Here is a 10,660-nt window from a genome sequence, read left to right on the forward strand (position 1 = left end):
AAGAAGGAATGTGCACGTGGGGATGCCTCACCTGAAATTTCATTACAAGATTAGCTCTACCAGCCCACCTTTGTGTAGTTATCCTATGCATTACAAGCAACATTGATGAAAATATGGCACCCTGCCTTTATATAACAAGTGACCCCAAAACACCATAAAGAGCAACTTGAATGGTTTTAAAAGGGGATTAGACAAATTCACGGAAGATAAGGCTATTAATGGCTACTAGCAACAATGTCAAAGGAACCTAGGAAGCTGGCTTATACTGAGTCAGACCATTGGGTCCATCTAGCTCAGTGTTGTCTACATTGACTGGCATCAGCTCTCCAGGGTTTCAAGCAGGGTGTTTCTCCCAGTCCTTCCTAGACGTACCAGGGACTGAATGTTGGACCTTCTGCATGTGAAGCAGAGGCTCTGCCACTGAGCTACGGCCGATGTTCTACCTTTCATCAATGTTCTATCTCCACTGTTGGATACAGTGTGCCTCTGAATGCCAGTTGCTGGAAATCACAAGAGGGTAGAGCGCTACTGCACTCAGGTCCTGCTTGAGGGCTTCCCACAGGCATCTGGTTGGCCACTATGTGAGCAGGATGCCCTTGCCTCAGTAATGGACTGGATGAGAGCCAATAAACTGAAGCTTAATCCCAACAGGACTGAGGCACTGTTAGTAGGTGGTTCCCTAGACTGGATGGGTGGGGCACGGCCTGCTCTGGATGGGGTTACACTCCCTCTGAAGGACCAGGTACATAGCTTGGGGCTACTTCTGGATCCATTACTGTTGTTTGAGGCTCAAGGAGCTTGGGTGGCATGGACTGCCTCTCATCAGCTTCAGTTAGTGGCCCAGCTGTGCCCCATCTGGACAGGGACAACCTAATTTCTGTTGTCTACACTGTGGTAACCTCTAGGTTGGATTATTACAATTGTAAGTGGGGCTGCTTTGAAGATAGTCAGAAACTGCAGCTGGTGCAGAATATGTCAGCTAGATTGTTGGCTGGGACAGGACGGTCGGAATATTCTGGCATGACTGCACTGATTACCAGTTAGTTTCTGGGCACAATTCAAAATGCTGGTTTTGACCTATAAAAAGCTGTATGTGGCTCGGGACCCCAATACCTCAAAGACCACCTCTCACCATATGAACCAACCCAGACCCTGCATTCTTCATCTGGTGCCCTTCTATGTGTGCCCTGTCTGTGGAAAGTGTGCAAGGTGGTGAAACAAAAACAGGCCTTTCCAGTGGTGGTTCCCTGCTTATCGAATGCTCTCCCAGGAGAGACATACCTGGCATCATCATCACCACCTATTTTTAGGTACCAGGCAAAAACCTTCCTTTTCACCCAGAGTTTTGGCCCTGACATTTGAAGTGATTTAGGTGTCAGCAGCCTCTTTTAATGCGAGTTTTTGCAAGACCTGTCATTATCTGAACTGATGTGCTTTTAGGTTGTGATGTTTTTCATTGGTTTTAATGTTTATTATTTTAAGTTGCTTGCAAGGAAAGCTAATAATAGATGGGCCGTTAGCCTGATCCAGCAGCACTGTTCTTATATCCTTATATACCATCTCCTGAGCCACAGAGTGATGCAGTGAACTGTTCCTCACTTGTGACATAACTGCCAATGTCAGGACCTCTCCCGTGGTCACCACCCTGTCACAGTCCCACCTCAGGGTCCTGCTCTCAAAACGGTTCTCTCACCAGCCCTAGCATAGATCCCACTGCTAGGCAGCACCACCTGACACTCTCTGTAGTCAATATTGCCTTGAGACTGTGCCTTGGTCTCTGTGACACCCTTCCCCAGCTCTCCCTGTCAGGTTCCTACCTGCTCGTGGCTACTGCCTGTCACTAGGCACCACCAGGGACTCCACCAGTCCAGACCGTCCTTTTTTTATGGTTTCTCTCTCCGCTCTAGCATAGACCTCACCAGATCCCCCTGCTAGGCAGCACCACCAGTCACGTTCTATAACCAGTATCCCCAGAGGCTCTGCCTGAGTCTCTCTCAATCAGGTTACCTCTGTGACTGCGTGCTCAAGCTGTCCCACTCCCTTTGTATCAATGCAGATACATATATTTCTGGTTTGCTCTGAATACTTGTGGTGTTATTCTTCCCTTCCCCGCTGCCACCATTTGTCACTCTTCAGCCTTGGTATTTACCTTACCCTCCCTTCTGGTCTGTGAAACCCCAGCCAAGGATCAGGCCTTTGGTAAACCAAAAGTATTTATTAACTAACAAAGATAACAAGATTACTTTAAAAGGCACTTAAGCATATGGTTACATCTATTCCTGAGGTACTGGTCTTAGTATTAATCTGAACTCCACACTCTCCTCTCATAAACCCACCCAAACAACCCACTAACATCCACCTCACATCCACCCAGATTCAACTGTCATCCTTCCATTTATACTGTCAGCCATTTTAAACATGCAGCCAATCATCTAGCATTCTACTGCCCATTCACTACCCCCTCCTCTTTCATTCCACTTACCATGTATCTCCTATACAAACAGCACTTACCATATATACACTAATAGAGGAACATCACAGTCTCCTCCTGGCCTATTGCTACGTTGTGTCTGGGTGCACTTGCAGGCCACAACCCCCCTGTATCTTTGTGCCTAGAAAGATTACAGCCCTGGATACCTGCTGATGTTACACTATCTCTTCACCACTGCTACCATTGATACTGTTTCCCCACCTTGGTATATGCCCTGCCCACCCTTCTGGTCTGTGAAACCCAGCCAAGGATCAGATGTTTTGGTAAACCAAGATTTATTTATTTACACAGGGAATAACAAGATTACTTAAAGGTTCAGTCAACAAGCACGTGGTTTCATGTGTTACTCTTTATATTTCTTAGTCATAAAATACCTGCCTCACTACCCACCTAAATCCAATCCACCCCTCCAAAACCCAGAACCAACCACCTCTCCAAAAACCCGTCAGCACTCGAACCCCCTCACAACTGTCATCCTCACATTTATACCTTCAGCCACCCAGACGCTCAGCCAATCATCATACAATACTCATCAACATTCAAACCCATGTACTCCCCTCCCTCCCTCAGTCTACTTACCACATATACTCTAATAAACCCACACTTACCACATTTACAGTATTACATTTACAGGGGCATCACATCTACATACTTGCATCACATTTCAAATGTAGCATTTTCCCATGAGAAACAGAAGTATTGTTTATTGTCATTGAAACGTGCATTTTTAACCATTAAGACCAAAAGCCCCACCTCCTTAGTAGTAGTATAAAATTGCAGCCACCACCACCACCAGATCCATTCATAAAACTATTGAGTTTATTATAATACCTAAAAACAGGAGAGGGCAAAAGGCTGATTGGGATCTACTGGTAGACCTCTGTTGATCTTCTACAAACCACATAAAGGTTTCCAACTCCCAAGTGTTTTAACAGTGGCAACAAAATGGCTTTCCCCAACCAAAGTTAGGCAGTTGACAGTTCAGACTGCAATATAGAACAACTTAATTACAATTCAACAAGTGGTTTATTGCTATCACTTGTAGACTGAATTGTGACAAAGTTTTTGTTGTTGTTTAAATTACAATACTTTATTAATTGGCTTGTCTGTGCAAAGATGTCTGTATTAACAAGGGTTTTGTGTGTGTGAATAGCTGCTGTTAATAATATAATCATCACATTCTGTTATTTCTGCATTTCATTGCCCTCAGACTTTTGGGCCATTTACTTCATAATTGCAGTGTTCCATGCACTCACTTTTAGGTATGCATCCACACAACATTGAGCTGTATGTCCCAATTCCCACCCATCCCCCTGAATTATGCAGGTTTTCCCCAACCATAAAAAAAGCTGAAAAGTAAAGGCTGGCATAGATGCATAAAGAGGCAATTTTAAATCCAATTGAAAGCTAAATTATTTATTGTTTGGAAAAGTACCCCAGGCATTACATTTCAAGAAGTATCCAAGTACCTTCAGGAGGATGCTACCAATATGTTGAACTGTGTTTTATTTCTTTTTCTTTGGTAACTACTACCGGTCTTGCATGCCATCAAAAAAATCATTTAGTTTTTCACACTGGAGAAAGCTCCTTCATTATAGAGCAGTAGTGGTGCGCCTCTTAAAAGCCAAGCTTTTAACACTGTTCTCCCGGCACTGGAATAAAAGTTTCTTATTCATGCCATTTTAAATTGTACCAACCTACCCTGTCAACTCCTTTTTTTAAAAAAGTGCCTACCTCCTGCCATGTCCACCTAAATAGACACTTTTGGGGATAGAGGGGAAGGGAATACAATCCACCTTTCCCCTTACTGAGCCAGTGTGGTGTAGTGGTTAAGGTGTTGGACTATGACCTGGGAGACTAGCGTTCGAATCCCCACACAGCCATGAAGCTCACTGGGTGACCGTGGGCCAGTGACTGCCTATCAGCCTCAGAGGAAGGCAATGGTAAACCCCCTCTGAATACCGCTTACCATGAAAACCCTATTCACAGGGTCGCCATAAGTTGGAATCGACTTGAAGGTAGTCCATTTACTTCCCCCTCTTTCTTCTGCTTTAAATATTGCACAGCAGTAGTTGTGCACCAAAGTAACAAGTGTTTAACGGTGCCACCCCCACCCCATGTTTAGTTGTTATTCCTACAAATGCCCACTCTCTCTGCAATTAGCCACAATTATTGCCCATCTCCTGCCTCACTTTGTTTTTTAAATAACAATGGCCACCTTTTCCCCATTTTTGTTTTTACTATTTACTATTTAATTGCCAAGTTGTACTTGCATGCCATTGAAAGATCAAGGTTAGGGAATGCTAACTTTGGCTGCCGTATTTCTTCTCATTATCATTCACTGCATTTTCTCTTTCATTTTTAAATACCTCAAATGTTGTCTGATGGGAGTAATGTATGCAGAGATGATGATCCAGAGGAGACAACAGCATGATGCCATCCAATGTCCACACAATCACCCATGGAAGTGGTGGGTGTTTTCTTATTTCTATTGCATCGCTAAAGAGAGCCACACTAGGGATGTTATTATCTTTTGTGCACAAATAAATCACCCCAATGAAAAAAGTTTTAAGATTTTGTAACTGTCCTACATGTGGATGATACATGTTGCATATTACAAATTTTCAATATGCATCAGACATAAGATATGGTTGAAGAGCCATAGAATGACAGCAGTCTAACAACCATTACTGGATCTCATACACAATGTCAGTATATGTTAATTTTTCCTGCACCAGCAATGCACCATCTAAAAATACTCAGTGTATTCTCAGATCCAAAGAAATGTGTTGTGCATTGATAAAAAATATTATTGACAAGGGGCTACTGCCCCTGCTCGCCAACCCTGCCTACCATCTCCAGAGCATACCCCTTCCCTCTCTCCCCCATAGGTCACCAGAGCTCCCCCCATTTGCATGGGTTCCGAAGCTCTCCCTTTTGTAAGCAACGCTTTCAATTTTTTTTATATATGAAGAAATTTCATATATAGACATGAGCAGCTGTGTGCTATAAAAGGACATCAATACTGGAACCAAAACATCATATCAGAAGAATACAGCAAACTCCTATAAAAAGGGAATGTGATACTATGTAAAGCCCATCAAAGAAAAGTAATATGCCTCTGTTCATGAAGAATAAAGAAACTTTCGGAAGAGAACTGTCGTATAAGAGAGATAAGAGCAATGAAGGATTAGCTGGAGAAATAGAAAACAGTATTTCCATGCTAACCATGAACACTGCCATGCAATTCATAGCCACTTCCGTGCTATAGTCCACTATTGTAAATGTGTTACATGTCCCTAATGCCATTTGTTTTCTTGTAAATGCATATATTTTTTATGCTATCCACAACTAAAGTGATGTGATCTGTGGTTATGACAACAGCTTTTTATCACACCCATTGGTGTTCCAGTGCATACAAGTTAAGACAAATTCTTGAACACCAAGTCATGAATGCAAATACTTGACAGTTTCAACATTCAGAAGTTGTGATTTACTTATGAAAACAACGATCCAGAACATGTTTCCTTAGTTAATTTTCATTAAATAATTTCATTTTTTAAAATAAGAAATGTACTTTAAATTTTCAAAATAAAAATATTTGTAAACATTAGAGAAAGAAAACATGGCATCCACCTTTAAATTTTAAAAAAGAAAAATCTAGACTTTTGTCCCAGGATATCATAGATTGAGTTGTTCTTCAGGATCACATAAACGAAGATGGATCTCGTAGACTGTTAAAAAAAGGAGAAAATTACTATGAATGTAATATCACAATGATATCTAATATGGCATTTCAAACAACATCTTAAACATTAATTTAAAATTTCAACAATTTATGTGTGTTAATGTTGTATTGCATGGATAGCCATATCAGAAGTTGTATCAATAACATAAGCATTCATTCAATATCACATTAATATCAATAGCACAACTAGTCAAGCACATCAAGGTGTCGGTCATTGGTATGTACTACGGATGAGACTGGTTGGCCGGTGCCACTTCAAAAGCATTCTGTTGACTTAAGAGACCAGTATCAATTTGAGTTCATTCTTTGTCTGCTATCTGTTTTTTATACCTACCAAAAATATTAATATCAATATTTTAAAGGAAATATCAGTATCTTTAAAGGAAATACGTATTAAATTATCATTCTTAATATCGATGTCTTAAGATACTGAATATTTTTTTTAAGAAAAACTGTTTTCAAAAATAGTTGCAGAACATTGCTGCATAAAAATCCGATCTGCAACGATAAGAGAATAAGTGAATTAATGAAAAATTCGGTACCAAATCCAAATTGGGCAGAATTCTAGTTCATCCCTGTACGTACAACACGGTTTTCAAAGGACTACAGCACTGCAAGGTACATTACAATGATAGTTGCTGGGTACTACAAGGTGAACGACTGGCATGGCTACGTGTGCGTTTGTACAGGTCTCCATTGTTGGAGAGAAACAGCAGAAGCAGTACTGCACAGATAAACATTATGTAAGATGTTGGTGTAAGATACACTTACTGTCTTCCTGTGCCATTACATTGGCAAAGAGAGATCCTCCACCGAAGTGGTCTGTGTCCCCACTGTGGATGATAACTCCATTTGGGTAGACACTGCCTTCATCTTTGGGCAATGCTTACAGGGACCATGTTCTTGTGACAGCCCTGGTTCAGGTTCATCTCCATCTCCTCCAGTTGTACCCTCCTCTGGAGCTGCTACTGCTGTACCTGGAAAGTCAGAATATTTTATGAAGTCACAGGGGTGTAGTGTACTTTGTGCAGAGTTGGTTTCTTAGGAAAAAAACAGAGCCTGCTTATGTTGAATATAGGGTGGATGTACTGTGTGGGGCCATTGAGAGCTGTACCATAAAAAACATGTAGGTGGAAGGTCATGTTGCATCACAATTTGTTATATAATAAAGTATGTGCATGTAAAAGTGGAAGACCATCACTTATGCCAGTTCAAATGTATCTGTATGTATATAAATTGTATTTACATTGTGTACATATAATATGCATATATACAACATACATGCTATGCACATATATACAATATATGCATAATTATTAACAATGGGTTGTATTAAATGTAGCACTAAGTCACTAGTTCCATCAGTGCAAGGATTTCTCCTTGTGCAGTGGAACATTCACCTCTCTCCTCAACTCATACACTCCCTATGTCTGTTCTGGCTTTCCCCCCAAACCTCTGGAGCAGATCTGGGGACAGCATGGGGCAGAAGTTCCACTGTGCTACAGGTAATCCTCATGTATTTAGTTGAATGCAACCCAATATATGTATCCAATATAGCACGTGCATACATATCTATACTTAGATACTGTGTACAACATCTATGTAAAACAGAATTAATACGCATTGGTTGGACGGAAAGAATAATGTTCTGTATGCATCATTAAGTTGCAGTGGACACAAGATGTTAAGGTATGATTAGGCCAGTAACATATAGCAACTAGCATTCAAAGGATTCATGCAGCAACTAGTACTGATAGTTAGTAATCGGATATGACTATATCGAAAGGAAAGCTCACTACATCAAAGGTGGAGAGGGAGTCAAATTGTGGGTAGGCAATGGGTTGAGTTGTGCATGTGCTCTGGGAGGTGAAACAAGTAGCGGTTGGAAAGCCTGTAGAAAGAGGAGGGTTCATACCTGTACAAGATAGGGACATAACAGCCATGCCCCACCATGGGTTAGGGCAGCTGTAAATACATCACATACGGAAAGATGTGGAAGATGCCATACTGTCCCAAATTCTACTTCAAGAGGAAAAAGAAAGAAAATCAAAAGAGCGGCTCATTTGGAAGCATGATGCTTAACTTGGTTCCTAGTTCCCAGTTCCTTATTTGCTTGAAAGTTCAAAACACTAAAAAAGAAGGAAAGTTGACAGCTACACAACTCCAAGCCAAAGTTAATATGTCTCTGAACCCCAAAATATATGTTGGGGTACCCTGTATCATATATCCCTGTAATCTGGAGACTCTCTCCATCAAGAACAACAATAAATTTATTGCATCAAAATTATCAGGCTTCTGAAATGTTCATAAATGCATAATGATGCCATAAAATCATAAAATGTAAGTAACTGGGGTGCCCACCCCACAATCTGTTCTCGGCCAGGACAAATCATACACGCCTGTAAAGGGAAGAGTGTCCTCTACGAGATGCCAGTCCTTGCTGCCTGGCCCAGAGCATCTGCTGGGAGCAGGGCATGAATAATGGCATCTATGCACAACCAAAATGGACAAAAATATGTAGAAAAAAATAAGTAACTGCAGGTGCCCACCCCACAATCTGCTCCGGGCCAGAACAAATCATACACCCCAGGAAAGGGGAGTGTGTCCTCTATGAGATGCCAGTGTGTACCACCTGGCCCAGAGCTTTTGCTGGGCGCAGGACACAGATGAGGGCATCTACACACAAACAAAATGTACAAAAACATTTGTTTTTTATGAGGGCATCTACGCACAACCAAAATAGACAAAAACATGGAGAAAAAAATAATTCTGCTCTGGGCCAGGACAAACCATACACCCCAGGAAAGGGGAGGGTGTCTTCTATGAGGTACCAGTGCCTCCCGCCTAGCCCAGTGCTTTTGCTGGGTGCAGGGCACAGATGAGGGCATCTACACAAAACCAAAATGTACAAAAACATGCAAAAACAAAATAAGTATCTGGGGGTGCCCATCCCACATTCGGCTCTGAGCCAGTACAAATCATACACTCCACTAAAGGGGAGAGTGTCCTCTGTGGGATGCCAGTGATTCCCATCTGGCCCAGTGCTTGTGCTGGGCACAGGGCACAGATAAGGGCATCTACACAAAATCAAAATAGAAAAAAGCATGCAGAAAAAAATAAGTCACTTGGGGTGCGTAGTACCTGGCACCTGGTAGAAGACACCCTCCCCTTTCCTGGGGTGTATGGTTGGTCCTGGCCCAGAGCAGAATGAGGTGTGGGCACTCCCAGTGGGGGTTGGCACCCGCAGTTACTTTTTTTTCCTACATATTTTTGTCAATTTTGGTTGTGCACAGATGCTGTTATCCATGCCCTGCACCCAGCAGATGCTCTGGGCCAGGCGGGAAGCACAGGCATCTTGTAGAGAACACCCTTCCTTTTACTGGGGTGTATGATTTGTCCTGGTCGACACTGTGGTGTGGGCACCCCCCATTACTCATTTTTTATAATTTTATGACATCCTTATGCATTTATGAACATTTCAGAAGCCTGATAATTTTGATGAAATAAATTTATTGTTATTCTTGACGGGAAGAGTCTCCAGTTCACAGATATACGATACAGGATACCCCAACATATATTTTGGGGTTCAGAGACATATTAACTTTGGCTTGGAGTTGCTGTAGCTGTCAACTTTCCTTCTTTTTTAGTGTTTTGAACTTTCAAAAAAATAAGGAACTGGGAACTACGAACCAACTTCAGCGTCGTTTTGGAAGCACCCTTGGTTGTTTTTGCTATAGCACAGACTAAAGGTGCTTCCAAATGCGTTTGCGGGATGGATACCCTTCACGCACGCAAGGGTTTTTGTTTTGTTTTGCAGTATATATATATGACGCCATTGGCATCAAAGTACCACCCTTTTTAAAAACATTTCGATCTGGGTTTATCCTTTCCAGGGAAGATCTAATAAATCAAGAAACCCTGCTACCAGCGACTCAACCCGTTTAGAAATTATGCTCCCATCTGGAAGCTCCCTAACACAACTACAGTACCCCTCTGGAAACAATACATTTCCGGTATTGAAAACAAATCCCTGCGCTTAGATTGTGCTCAAAAATATCCTGTTCATTCAATCGAACTGCGTGTCTTTTTGCTCCTGCCGCTGGTTAGTATATCTTGGGAGATCTAGTTTATAACAGTAGATCCGACAAGCCCACCCCTGGCTTTAGAGGCCAGTATGCACATTGTACCAATTACTCACTCGGTCTCTTCCGCTACCCCTCGCCGTAGTCGCCCATCTATCTCCCCAAGTCTCATAACTTCGACAGAAAACGACGGGTTCTGCGGCGACTTCTGAACAAGCGTATTCATTAAGCGGGGATCGATTAGCACCTCCCCGCTCTCCTCATCCTTGTGATATAACTCGACTACACAGACCTTTCGATGATTCGACAGTCTGTCTCTCCCTCCCTCAGCCGACTACG

At 42.1% G+C, this 10,660-nt stretch overlaps 1 long non-coding RNA gene across 1 annotated transcript; it reads right to left on the reverse strand.

Moving 5' to 3' along the window:
* Positions 1-5,961: 5,961 nt before the first annotated feature.
* On the reverse strand, positions 5,962-10,593 carry LOC133376518 (uncharacterized). Its single transcript, XR_009760504.1, has 3 exons — positions 10,438-10,593; positions 7,011-7,216; positions 5,962-6,225 (listed from the first exon to the last, which is right to left on the reverse strand). It is a non-coding gene; the product is annotated as an uncharacterized LOC133376518 (long non-coding RNA).
* Positions 10,594-10,660: the final 67 nt, after the last annotated feature.

This window comes from Rhineura floridana, chromosome 2, assembly GCF_030035675.1.
Source record: "Rhineura floridana isolate rRhiFlo1 chromosome 2, rRhiFlo1.hap2, whole genome shotgun sequence".
In the NCBI taxonomy this organism is placed as follows: Eukaryota; Metazoa; Chordata; class Lepidosauria; order Squamata; family Rhineuridae; genus Rhineura; species Rhineura floridana.